This window comes from Crinia signifera, chromosome 5 (assembly GCF_055691185.1).
Source record: "Crinia signifera chromosome 5, ASM5569118v1, whole genome shotgun sequence".
Classification (NCBI taxonomy): domain Eukaryota; kingdom Metazoa; phylum Chordata; class Amphibia; order Anura; family Myobatrachidae; genus Crinia; species Crinia signifera.
In genome coordinates, this window is record NC_139221.1 from 72,201,714 (window position 1) to 72,215,939 (window position 14,226).

Here is a 14,226-nt window from a genome sequence, read left to right on the forward strand (position 1 = left end):
GTTTCTGGATGATAGAATGACAGTGAGTAGTTCATTTATCATGCACGTGGACTAGTATTAGGAATATCAACATGTGCCAAGTACAGAGGTAGTTCAGTTTGCCAGTTTATATTGCGGCTCAGCAAAATCAAAACAAACAAATCCCCAGGCCCAGACGGGATTCATCCTAGGGTACTAATGGAATTAAGGGAGGAATTAGTAACCCCTCTGCATTACGTTTTTGATAACTCACTTTCATCAGGTAAGGTTCCAAAAGACTGGAGAATAGCAGAGGTAGTGCTAATATTAAAAAAAGGAAGAATGGATGACCCAGCTAACTACAGATCTGTGAGCTTAACATCGATAGTGGGTAAATTATTTGAAGGATTTTTAAGGGATGGTATCCAGAAATATTTAGATCTTCATAGTTTACTTAGTAGTAACCAGCATGGGTTCGGGAAAAATCGATCGTGCCAAACAAATTTACTAGGCTTCTATGAGGACATCAGCAAAAACCTTGATTATGGAAACGCCATAGACGTGGTCTTCCTAGATTTTGCTAAAGCTTTCGATACAGTGCCACACAAGAGGTTGATAAATAAAATGGAGGACCTGGCATTAGGGGTAAGAATTTGTAGATGGGTAGGGAACTGGCTTGCGCTCCCCCCGCTGTGCAGTCGGGATTCTGACATTTGAGTAATGACTGTTGGAATCCCGACTGTCGGTGAATTGTACCACACCCGTGCAGAGAGTGGTTGTGAACAGTACAGTATCAAATATGATACCAGTACTAAGTGGAGTGCCACAGGGTTCGGTACTAGGGCCCATTTTATTTAACATATTTATTAATGATATTGGGTGGGAATACTCAGGAATGTTTCCATCTTTGCAGGTGACACAAAATTGAGTAGAGTAATTGGATCAACCGAGGATGTCTCCGCACTTCAGAATGATCTTAATAAACTAGATGAGTGGGCAAAAAATTGGAAAATGAGGTTCAGTGTGGATAAATGCAAAGTTTTGCACCTTAGGAGACATAACCAGTGAGCTAGTTATAACCTAAGCGGGGAGACTTTGGGTAAATCAGTACTTGAAAAGGATCTATGAGTCCAAATAGATAACAAACTGGGGTGTAGCGCTCAATGTCACATAGCAACTAAAAAGGCCAACAGAATTCTTGCATGTATAAAAATGGGTATGGAAACTAGGGACTCAAAAGTAATTTTGCCTCTGTACAAAGCATTTGGTTAGACCACACCTCGAATACGGAGTACAATTCTGGGCCCCACATTATAAAAAGGACATTATAGAACTGGAAAAAATCCAAAGACGAGCAACAAAGCCAATTAAGGGAATGGAGAATTTAAGCTACGAGGAGAGATTGAGCAATTTGGGACTGTTTACGCTAGAGAAGAGACGTTTAAGGGGGGACATGCTTAACATGTACAAATATATCAGGAGCCAAAATAAGGAACTGTCAAGCACCCTTTTTACTGCAAGGAAGGATTCTAGGACACAAGGGCACAAGTTTAGATTAGAAGAAAGATTTAGTTCACTCAGGTGAGGTGATGTCAGCTGACACATTAAATATGTTTAAAATAAGGTTGGACAAACATTTATTTGTTAAAAACCTCCAGGGGTACAAATAAGAATCATAATCTGTCTTAAAATTATAAAATTACACTACATATAACAAGGGATAAGCTACTCTAAACCTAGGTTGAACTAGATGGACGAAAGTCTTTATTCAACCTTATCTACTATGTAACTATGTAACTAAGGGCCTACACTTTATAATATTGATGAAATCCCTCACCATGTGGCCTGAGCTTTATCACACTGACGCAATCCTTAAACCTGCGGCCTGCGCTCTATCACAATGATGCCCTCCCTCAACCCGCAGCCTTCACTCTAACACTGGAGTAATCCTTCACCCTGCGGCCTGACTTCCATCACACTGATGCAATCCCTCACCCTGCAGCCTATGTTCTATCACACTGACTGGCTTCCTAACCCTGCGGCCTGCCTTCCATCAAACTAACGGCCTCCCTCACCATGTGGCCTGTGCTCTATCACACTGGCGCTCTCCCTCACCCTGTAGCCTACACTCTAACACTGGATTAATCCCTCACCCTGAGGTCTGTATTCTATCACACTGACTCGCTTCCTAACCCTGCAGCCTGCGTTGTATCACACTGACTCACTTCCTAACCCTGCGGCCTGCCTTCCATCACACTAACGGCCTCCCTAACTGTGTGGCCTGCGCTCTAGAACACTGACGCACTTCCTCACTCCCCCTGCCGCAGCCCAATTCTGACCCTCTTCGCTAGTGCGCGTAACACTCATACCCTGCGGCTAAACCCTTCTCTCCCCCCTCAGCCTAACCCACTAAATATAATATATATAAACACACACACATCACTCCTACCTTTGAAGTAGCGGTGCAGTCTTGCTGGGAGGGCCAAGAAATGCAGCAGCTTCTCCTCTCCCTGCAGACAGTCAGCAGCAGCTGCCTGTCACCTCTAGCTCTGCCCCCCGAGTCCCATGTAGCCCCGCCCCCAAGCCAAGTCCCGCAAAGCTCCGCCGCCATTCAGCCCCGTGTGTGTGTGTAGCAGGTCCATCCACCTCACACGCCATGGTGCTCCGTTCGGCTGAGAGGGGGCTGGGAGGGAGGGGAATGAGTATGCATCATAGTTAAGGTTCGGAGCTGCGGGGGGGCATGCTTTGGGCCCCCCAGATCGGCGGGCCCGGGACGGCTGTCCCCCTTGACCCCCCCTGTCACCGGGCCTGCCCAACTGACCGCAGTCCAGCAATAGCTCCCTGGCTGCAGAGGAAGCAAGAAACCCCTGCAAGCTGGGCAGACAAATGAAGAGGACTCACACGTGGTTGCTTGCTGCTTCCCTTGCTGGTGTCACATAAACTAGTAGCCTGCCTTAAAAGTCAAACGTCTCCTCTTTCATATGGTACTGGTCTCTCGGACACCAAGAACCAGAGATATTAGGGTGCCAAATGGACACATTTTCCCCATAGACTATAATGAGGAAAATAATTAATGATGAATAAATTATTGAGTTCTCAACAGTGATATAGATATCAGGTTAGTAACTACTATTGGTTTCTGGATGATAGAATGACAGTGAGTAGTTAATTTATCATGCACGTGGACTAGTATTAGGAATATCAACATGTGCCAAGTACAGAGGTAGTTCAGTTTGCCAGTTTATATTGCGGCTCAGCAAAATCAAAACAAACAAATCCCCAGGCCCAGACGGGATTCATCCTAGGGTACTAATGGAATAAAGGGAGGAATTAGCGACCCCTCTGCATTACATTTTTGATAACTCACTTTCATCAGGTAAGGTTCCAAAAGACTGGAGAATAGCAGAGGTAGTGCTAATATTAAAAAAAGGAAGAATGGATGACCCAGCTAACTACAGATCTGTGAGCTTAACATCGATAGTGGGTAAATTATTTGAAGGATTTTTAAGGGATGGTATCCAGAAATATTTAGATCTTCATAGTTTACTTAGTAGTAACCAGCATGGGTTCGTGAAAAATCGATCGTGCCAAACAAATTTACTAGGCTTCTATGAGGACATCAGCAAAAACCTTGATTATGGAAACGCCATAGACGTGGTCTTCCTAGATTTTGCTAAAGCTTTCGATACAGTGCCACACAAGAGGTTGATAAATAAAATGGAGGACCTGGCATTAGGGGTAAGAATTTGTAGATGGGTAGGGAACTGGCTTGCGCTCCCCCCCGCTGTGCAGTCGGGATTCTGACGTCTGAGTAATGACTGTTGGAATCCCGACTGTCGGTGAATTGTACCACACCCGTGCAGAGAGTGGTTGTGAACAGTACAGTATCAAATATGATACCAGTACTAAGTGGAGTGCCACAGGGTTCGGTACTAGGGCCCATTTTATTTAACATATTTATCAATGATATTGGGTGGGAATACTCAGGAATGTTTCCATCTTTGCAGGTGACACAAAATTGAGTAGAGTAATTGGATCAACTGAGGATGTCTCCGCACTTCAGAATGATCTTAATAAACTAGATGAGTGGGCAAAAAATTGGAAAATGAGGTTCAGTGTGGATAAATGCAAAGTTATGCACCGTAGGAGACATAACCAGTGTGCTAGTTATAACCTAAGCGGGGAGACTTTGGGTAAATCAGTACTTGAAAAGGATCTATGAGTCCAAATAGATAACAAACTGGGGTGTAGCGCTCAATGTCACATAGCAACTAAAAAGGCCAACAGAATTCTTGCATGTATAAAAATGGGTATGGAAACTAGGGACTCAAAAGTAATTTTGCCTCTGTACAAAGCATTGGTTAGACCACACCTCGAATACGGAGTACAATTCTGGGCCCCACATTATAAAAAGGATATTATAGAACTGGAAAAATCCAAAGACGAGCAACAAAGCCAATTAAGGGAATGGAGAATTTAAGCTACGAGGAGAGATTGAGCAATTTGGGACTGTTTACGCTAGAGAAGAGACGTTTAAGGGGGGACATGCTTAACATGTACAAATATATCAGGAGCCAATATAAGGAACTGTCAAGCACTTTTTTTACTGCAAGGAAGGATTCTAGGACACAAGGGCCCTTATTCTAGTTCACTCTTTCTGACAAAATCCTTCTCAGATGGACAAAACCATGAGCACTGCAGGTGGGGCAGATGTTACTTGTGCAGAGAGAATTAGATTTGGGTGGGTTTTACTTCAAAGTGAGATCTATATTGCAGTGTAAAAATAAAGCAGCCAGTATTTACCCTGCACAGAAACAAAATGACTCACCCAAATCTAATTCTCTCTGCACATTTTAAATCTGCCCCCCTGCAGTGCACCTGGTTTTGTCCATCTAAGAAGGATTTTGTCAGAAAGAGTGAACTAGAATAAGGGCCAAGGGCACAAGTTTATATTAGAAGAAAGAAGATTTAGTTCACTCAGGTGAGGTGATGTCAGCTGACACATTAAATATGTTTAAAATAAGGTTGGACAAACATTTATTTGTTAAAAACCTCCAGGGGTACAAATAAGAATCATAATCTGTCTTAAAATTTTCAGAATACACTACATATAACCAGGGGCGTAGCTAAGGGTTCATGGGCCCTGGTGCGAAAGGTCAGCTTGGGGCCCCCCTACAGATTATGCACACAACTACAATACTGACCCCTCTATACCCTACACTGCTGACCCCACTATACACACAAATACACTACTGACCCCACTATACACACAAATACACTACTGACCCCTCTATACACACAACTACACTACTGACCCCTCTATACCTGCTTCTACTTTACTGACCCATCTATAGCCGTCTCTACACTGCTGACCCCACTATACACACACAACAACACTACTGGCCCCTCTATACCTGCCTCAACACTACTGACCCATCTGATGCTACCTGAGGAGGAGCTGCTGCTGGGCATGCACAGCAGCCCTCCTCCGGGACCAGTGGCCATATTTGTTAGGGACAGACAACAGCCCCATTACCCCACTCTGTGATACCAGTCACAGTGCAGGACCAGTAGCGCTGCCCCGGGCCCTGAGCAACTTGCAGATATGAATAATAACTGATGTACATACAGTATATCACAGTTACAGGCAGGTGTACACCAATATATTCAGCAGGTGTTTTGTTGCAATTACTTATCTCCTCCTGCAGCTTTATGTAATGGACAGTAATGCAGGCTTGGAGCTCTGTACAGGGTGCAGACTTGAACTTGAGGGTTCTATGAGGGCAGCGGGGCTCTAGAGCTGCCGGAGCTGTGTGCAGGGAAACTCTGGCGGAGCAGGGCGGTGATTGACAGCTCCCTCTGGCACACTAACACAGCGCCGGGCTCCATCTCCATTCAGCGGTGGGACACACAGCGGGGACTCGCTGACAGGAACTTCAGGGCGAGCTGGAAGCACACACTAACGCCAGGACACAAAGGTGCTGGACAGTCAGCTACTCCTGTGCTACTACACAGTAAGCAGCGCGCTAACTGTCCGATAAGGGAGCGCTGCGCTGTTATTGGCTGAATGGGCTGTCAATGTCTCCTACTAAAGTGACAGTGCGCAGACAGTCACACTTGTAGCCACCTGTCTCTAGAGACAGTGGCTGCATGGGACAAGACAGCCTGCGGACTGTTGCTGATTGCCATGGAGACGGTTGCCGAGAGCACCTCTCCAACAAGGTCGCCCCTAGGGCCGGCTCTGGGCGGGGGTTACTGTGTCGGGGGTTGGGCCCCCCTGGCTCAGGGGCCCGGTCGCAGGTGCGACCTCTGCGACCCCTGTAGCTACGCCACTGCATATAACAAGGGATAAGCTACTCTAAACCTAGGTTGAACTAGATGGACGAAAGTCTTTATTCAGCCTTATCTACTATGTAACTATGTAACTATGGGGTTTATTCTAGTTCATTCTTTCTGACAAAATCCTTCTTAGATGGACAAAACCATGTGCACTTCAGGGGGGCAGATGTTACATGTGCAGAGAGAATTAGATTTGGGTGAGCTTTTTTGTTTCTGTGCAGGGAAAATACTGACTGCATGATTTTACACTGCAATATAGATCTCACTTTGAAGAAAAACCCCACCCAAATCTAATTCTCTCTGCACAAGTTACATCTGCCCCACCCGCAGTGCACATGGTTTTGTCCATCTAAGAAGGATTTTGTCAGAAAGAATGAACTAGAATAGCCCCCCCAGTAACTATGCCTGAAGTATGACCAGTGTCCGGACCACTTAGGGGTGAGGGCCGTGGTGGCTGCATCACATACAGCCGCTGCGACCACAAACATGGCCAGCCTGTGTCTGGCTTTGCAGCTAGGCCGCACAGCCAGGGAGCAGCTGGTAATGTGTGAGTGCTTTGCCATGAAGAAAAGTGCTCGCACTTTAGTGATTTGCCCTACACAATTTTATTAATATTATTAATGTAGACTTTGTGTTCATTGCTATGCTGACCGCATCCTGTCCACAGCAGGGTATCATGCCCATTACCAGACTCCTTTACCAGCACCTGGAAATACTCATGTTTGTGCGGAAATACGTAGCTGCTGCAGCAGCTATATGCTGGTGTGATTTGGTGACTGAAATCCTTCTTACCGTTTGCTTTTGATCAAGTATTATTTATTTATTTACAGTTTCTTATGTAGTGCATCATATACCCTTGCACTTTACAATTGGAAACAACAGTGATAAAACAAACTGGGTAGTAACAGAGCAATATCGAGGAGGGCCCTGCGCGCAAGCTTACAATCTATAGTATCTGTTAAAGTGTCATAAAGGTGTTTATTCAAGTACGTTCACATCCATCACTTTAAGCTAATTAGGTACTTATGTATTTGCAGGGCGCCCACTAAGCAAATAGCTTAGTGGGTGATTCTGCGTAAGAAAATCGCATTGCACCGCATCGCATGCGATCGCACCGCACATAAAATCGTATGCGATAGGGTGTAATGCCATTTAATTTACAGTAGTATACACTTTTATGACATACAATGGGATTTAGGCACCCCCCACTATCCACGCCACCCCGAAGCGTGGAAAGCGCAGCGAGCCCCGCGATGGGCGGCGGAACGCATCCTCTCTACCTTTTCATACCCCCACTATCCACGTTGGCTGGAATTGATTTTAAATAGTGTGGCGAGCGCAGAGAGCCACCGAGCCCGAAGAGTGGCAAGCGCAGCGAGCCCCGCGAGGCGACGTGGATTATGTTACATGTATTCCGCGTCCCCTCGCGGGGCTAACTGCGCTTGCCACGCTTCGGGCTCGGTGGCTCGCTGCACTCGCCACACTATATAAAATCAACTCCACGCCGACGTGGATAGTGGGGGTATGAAAATGTCGGGAGGACACGTTCCGCCGCCCCTAGCGGGGGTCGTTGCGCTCGCCACGCTTCGGGGTGGTGTGGATAGTGGGGGGTTTCCTAAATCCCATTGTATGTCATACAAGTGTATAGTACATTAAATGGCATCGCATCGCCCAAGGACAGAGAGCAGTGAATAAATTACATAGGAAAATCGCATCGCATGCAAAAATTGCATGCAAAAATTGCGTGCGATGCGATTTCCCTATGGTGCTGTACGTATGCGGATTGGATGACCTGCTAATACATAAGTACCGCTAATTATATTACACCATTACATAAACTACTGGCTTTTTCTGTCATACAGACTTATACACAAGGGATAGTGCCAGGGCTGGTGGTGAGGTGGGATAAGGTGTTGTGGAATACTGGAATGGTAGGAGACATTACACACTGGAAAGGCAGGGGTTAACAGATACTGAAAAGTTATAAAAAAAGATTCAGCCTTATCACTGAGTGGGGGAGTTTATGGTCTAAACCAGTTCTTCCAGATTCTTCGACATGTAGGGGGAAGGATAGAATGTTAGAGGATTTAAGGACAAAGGACAAGCAATTGGTCAGTGTTGCTGATTTGAAATGCAGGAAACAGGCTAGTGTCCTAGGGAGAAAGCCCGTCCTGGGACTGTGGCCATGCCAAAGTGTGTTCCACGGTCCCTGGCATTATGGAGCAGTGTGTGAGTGTTGCTATGAAGAGCGAGAGATTAAATATTTTCAGTGTGAGATGGGAGCCAGAAGCTTCAGGGAGAGAGAGACCGCAGTGTGAAAGCAGCAGTGTGTAGTCGAAGGAACAAGGGAGATCCCCACCTTTAGGGGTACCTAAGAAGAATGACGAAAGGTGTGAGTCTTGGGAGAGGTAGATCTGGGTGCGTGGCTGCAAGTCACATGGCATCTTTAAAGGCCCCCATCGTGTAGAGTCCATGAGGTATCCCACTTAGACTGAGAGAATCCCCAGCGAATAGGTGGAGAATACACAGAAGAGAGTGCCAGTTTGCTGCTGTAGCCTCACTGTTCCTAGGATATACTGGTAGTTCCTGCTGTTTCTTATTTATACGAATACAAAGAAGTGCTGGACTGATGTAGTCTGATGTAATCCATAGGAATGTGGTGCTGGAGGAGTAGAGCAAATAATCTAATGTTATTTCCATGATAACCCTGTTTGAACTTTAAATAAATTGTGCTTGCTTTGTGATGAGATGGCCTGGTGCTCAATTGTTTCTGCACTGCACTGGCACTTGTAAGCCCACTACCGCAACACTGCTGTAATTAAACTCCTGAGTATTCATGGTGCCCACTGGTAATTGTGTCTAACCCACTTCCAGACAGAGCCAAGTAAGTGCAAAGTATATCAACTGTGACAATGCAGGGGTATTCTGCCATACCCAGTACCAGGCAGGTGTTACAGTGTGACTAACTGATACTACCTCCATGCCATGCCTCCCTACACATGCACACACACACGCACTCACACACTTTTGTTACATACATGCATACCTTACAACTTTGTGTCCCCTCTGATCGGGACCCGTGCGCGGCAAAGCCGCATGTGCTCCTGTAAAGGGGGCATGGCCTATGAAAAGGGGGCGTGGTCTCATGAGTTGATGTGTCCTAAGGCTGTGCCCTCGATTTTCGCCGTTCTGCGTCGCATTGCACAGTGTCTATACTCTTCATGCTGGGGGGGACTCACAACTGCCCCCCCCCCACCGCGGGACAATGGCGGCCCCGGGCGGGACGCAGGTACGCCCTCAAATACTGGGACGTTCCGGCGGTAAGCGGGAGAGTTGGGAGGTATGTAAATAGCTTATATTTTACGTATACAAGGTGCAATGGGTATATACCACTGTTTAAAAATGTTCCACATAATTTGACAGGTTAAAGGCAAACCAAAGCACCCTTACAGGAAGACAAAGGTCTAACGTTGGGGAAAGGCATGGTAGAGCTAATCATGAATCATACATTTTCTTTGGGTTTGTGCCCATTTATATCGTTAAAGTGAAAGCAACACTTTTTCTAGGTCAGTTAATCTGTACAAAGCACTATAATAAATGCTGCAATGTACAGCTTTACTTTTGTTTGTGCTAGCATATTAGATGGTTAAGCTGCTGTATAATGCATATGTTGAAGAACATATGATAAGTGTAAGGTTGAAAGCAATTTCAGTAACCCGGGACGTGTTTAGTGCCTTAATAAGGAGAGATGGAAGTTACAATTGATCGGCTTAAGTTTTATATCATCTGGCTGTGAAGGATAAAAAGCAGCCACAGCATCTTCTGTGACTTAAGAACTAATTTAAATTAGGACACAGAACAAGAGGCATTGCGTCCAGTAAGCAATCATTTCCACTTCACAGTAGATCTTCTAAAAGCTTTACAAGGAAGAAATAACTTTTCAGCTGAGTTACACAAAATGATACTTTCCAAACAAAGATTCAACCTAGTGTTTTCTGTGTCTACAGCATGCTACAAAAAGGTTCATCTGGATTACATTTTATACCTATCATTTATAGGCTCTTATATTCGTTTACTGTCTAGAAATTTGTAGAATATCAGTTGTGATAAATTGTGTATTATTTATCCCGTTTGGATTACAACAGATCAAGCAAGAAGAGAGAAATAGTTTATTTCACATTTAGAATAAAATGCATGAATAAAGAACATTGCAGTTTATTGAGCACCTGAGACGGCGCCCCATTGAGTATCCGCCTCCGCCGATTCCCATCGGTACAATGCGAGGGGATGTGTAACAAAAACACACCCCCACGCATGCCTCCGCTGCAGGAGAAATCATTCCATGCTCGCTGACCATTGACTCCTGCCTTCGAAAATAGAAGTCAGTGAAAACTGACTTTTATTTGCGTGCACTTGGATAAAGACGTGGCGAGCAGCTGACGTCCTATGACGTTAGCCGCCCGCCCGTGTACCCATGGAAACGCCCAGCATTTTCATTGGGACACCAATAAAATGCTGGGCCTTCCCATGGGCATTCCCCACCCCTGCCGCCGTCCAACCCCGCCAGGGCAGGAACCAAATTGGGATCACCGTGAATGATCCTGAATCGACCCCAAAATATTTTATTTCCTACTAATATAAATAACTGTCTGCTCAGTATAGACATGGGAGGTGGAGGAGCTTGTTAATGAGGGCCAGGCTGTAGCTGCTGCATGGGCCAGTTTAGTACACTGTCATTTCCTCATTGCCGGTGATAATAAACTTGACTTGACTATTATACAGCGTTTAGAGATTTGTCTAACAAATTAATGATTTTGTGGATTGTTTGGTCTAGACTTTTGACTGCCGACTTTGCCCATGTCGACCTAATGCTTGTGTCGAACTAATGTCATGTCGATCTAGACCCATGTTGACCTAGACCCATGTCGACCTTGATCCATGTCGACCTTGCTGCCTGTCGACCTAGTGGTGTCGACCCAGTGCTTGTCGACCTAGTTGGTGTAGACCTAATGACTGTATCCCGTTCCTGAGGAGTGCATGTATGTCACATACAGGAGGGACCAGCCATGTGAGATCTCTGCTAGTTTCACCATGTATTGCATGCACCCATGTAATTAGCCATAGGCAGCTGCTGTGTGAAGGAGGTGAACACTGAGAATTATATATGATCATGTCTAGACTACTCTCATGTAATTCAAGTAATGAAAAGTGATTTGAATAATGGAAACTGATGTCACTGAGATTGTTTCCAGGAGCTTCTTGCTCGTTGCCAGGGGTCACATGCTCACATGGTGTTTCATGGTCATTGCGATTGGGTAAATGTTTATGGCCAGGCTTAATTGTTTGTTGCTAGAGGTTTCTTGCTTGTTGAAATTGAGTTACTTGCTCATTGCTACGGGTTACATGCTTGTTGCCAGTTTAGGGCTCACACTTCTGGGTATAGCTGTAAGTGCTGCACTCCTCTGACAGGCACTGGAGGTCAAGTAGGACCTCTAATATATGTCTCCTCTAAGGCAGCGGCCATTTTTGGATGTCCATTTTCAGTAGAGTCCATGTGGGCGGCCCGACCGCATGGAATCTGCAGAGTCACCGTGGCGTCAGCTCGCACTGAGCTACAGTGGCATTTTTATGCCATTGCCCTTCATGCCTTGCTGCTGTCAGTTCTGGCAAACAGGATTTCCTACATGTGAACTTGAATAAAGTTTAATTCAGGAATCTCATGGCCTATATATTTCTTTTTTAGGTTTAGTCTTTTTCATGTATGACTTTAAAGCTTATAAAAATACAAAAAGTTTTTGAAACTGTATACAGATGTATCAGGTCTCATCTTTGCAGCCTATGGTGATTTTTCCGCCACGGCCGCCATGGCGGCCGTGGCGCTCGGCATTCGCAATATCTTTTACAAGCTTGGCGATTCGCCGTGGCGTTCAATACCACAGATTAACCACCAGATGTCACTTTTGAAAACCTCATTTGCACATGCGTAAAATTTGTGCTGCAGCGCGTGCATGAGGTGCAGGAACTACTGTACAGGAACTTTATTATCCCTTGCAAGCCTAGTCATTACCTCTCTTATGCCGCCGGTATGAGCGTGGTATTTGGGCTTTTGACACAATATATATAAACATAGCTGAAGTACAGTATGTTATGTTGTTCATCCTTGCTGGCGGGTCGCCAGAACGTACACGCTGGCGACCCGCCAGCAGCCTCGCCAGCGAGGAGACTGAGACGCACGTGCGTCTCACGCGCACGCGCGTCTCAGTCTCCGTCGCTAGCGCGACGGAAACCCTGTCCGTCTCCGCCTCAGGGAGACGGACAGGGTTAGGGGGGGTGCGGGCAGGCGGCGGGGACCCCGGGTTACCGCCGGCAAGCCGGCGGGGACCCGGGGGAACGGATGGAAGCGCCGTCGGAAGGGGACGCGCGCGCCGCTCGTGCGCGCGCGTCCCCTTCTCACCATCGCCATGGCGCTGGCGGGGGATGGCGGCTGGCGACGCCAGCGCCATCCCCTGCAAAGATGGGACCTGACCCATCTGTAAATGTGTCCACTTAAGTAGACAACATGCAACTGCAATATAAATAATTGATCTATAATCATGTACAAGTAGTTTAACTGTTAAAGTAATTCATTTTTTAAATAGATAAGGTAAAATGGAAAAACAAATGTCTGGTGGGGTTCTTATAATGTTGCTCATTTTTAAACAGCATGGAGCTTTGTATTGCATGATGTCCACTGAATTTTTTACATCAACTGTGAAACAAATGAATTGAGTATATTATCAGAACATCTAAAATACAAGGCATTAAATGTTACTTTTCTTATATGTAGTTTAATTATTTGCTCTGCTGTCTTTGGCAAAAAAAGATTTTACAGAAGTACTTGGTCTTGATAAACTTTTCCCTGACATTTTATTTAGACTTTTTTATTTTTATGGGAATTCAAAGCTGCCACTAGGTGACATACCTTCAAAAACCCCATACACACTAAGTGATATCTAAAACTTATATCGCTCAGTTTGGTCCTTCTGATCGATATTGTTAGTGTGTACACTCAATATTGTTAACGATGCATACTCCCGCTAGTCGTTAATGAACCTCCTCTGCCTATCATCTATATATTCAGCTTAATCTTGACTATTGCCCTTATTCTGGTTGGTGCGGTTATATCCGCGTGCGTTCGTGCCGCCGATGTTTTGTGTCTGCGCATGTGCAGAGGCGTCTCTGCGCATGTGCGAGCGGGGCGTACGGCCAAATCACGCATGAAATGTGAACACTCCGAACAGGGGGTGGAGAGGGGCGTGAAGGGCTATTTGGGCTCATTACCATATGCATACACCCCGCGTTTCATGGGCGTTCCCATGCAAACGCTGGGCGTACGTATGGTAATGCGGCCGTGACGCACGTGTAGGGGGCGGACATATCGAATGATGGGGGAGGTTCCCTGAGATGGAGGAGGCGTATTACATGAAAAATACACGTGCGGTCCGTTCGGCCAGCTTCTTAACGCGTACGGACGGAGTTGGCGATCCGTATGGAAGGCGGGGTTTCGCACGCACGGTCCTGGCCGCATATTCGGATCCGGCCCCACCGATCAGAATAAGGGCCTATATTGTCTACGACTGCATGTTCAGCAGTGGATCTAATAAGGTCACTAACCGATATTGTTAACGATATTGTTCAGTGTGTATGCACTATGATATTCGCTGGGAGTTGATAATATTGTTCCAATGTGATATAGTCTAGTGTGTATAGGGATTAGGAAGAGGACACATTGCTCTATTGATATAAAAAAAATAGTTTGTATAGGAGATGATAAAACAACTTTTCACTATAGCGACCTCTATGCATGAAAGGGTTCGTATTTGGCATAATTATTAAAGGAAATCAGGGGACTCGGAGGAAACCTTATAATTGTGTTTTTATAGGGTCAAT

The 14,226-nt window shown here is 45.7% G+C and overlaps 1 protein-coding gene across 1 annotated transcript in view; it reads left to right on the forward strand.

Moving 5' to 3' along the window:
* CCDC178 (coiled-coil domain containing 178) overlaps nt 1-14,226 on the forward strand; it is a 358,769-nt gene that overhangs the window by 119,846 nt on the left and 224,697 nt on the right. The gene's annotated exons all lie outside the window — the stretch shown is intronic.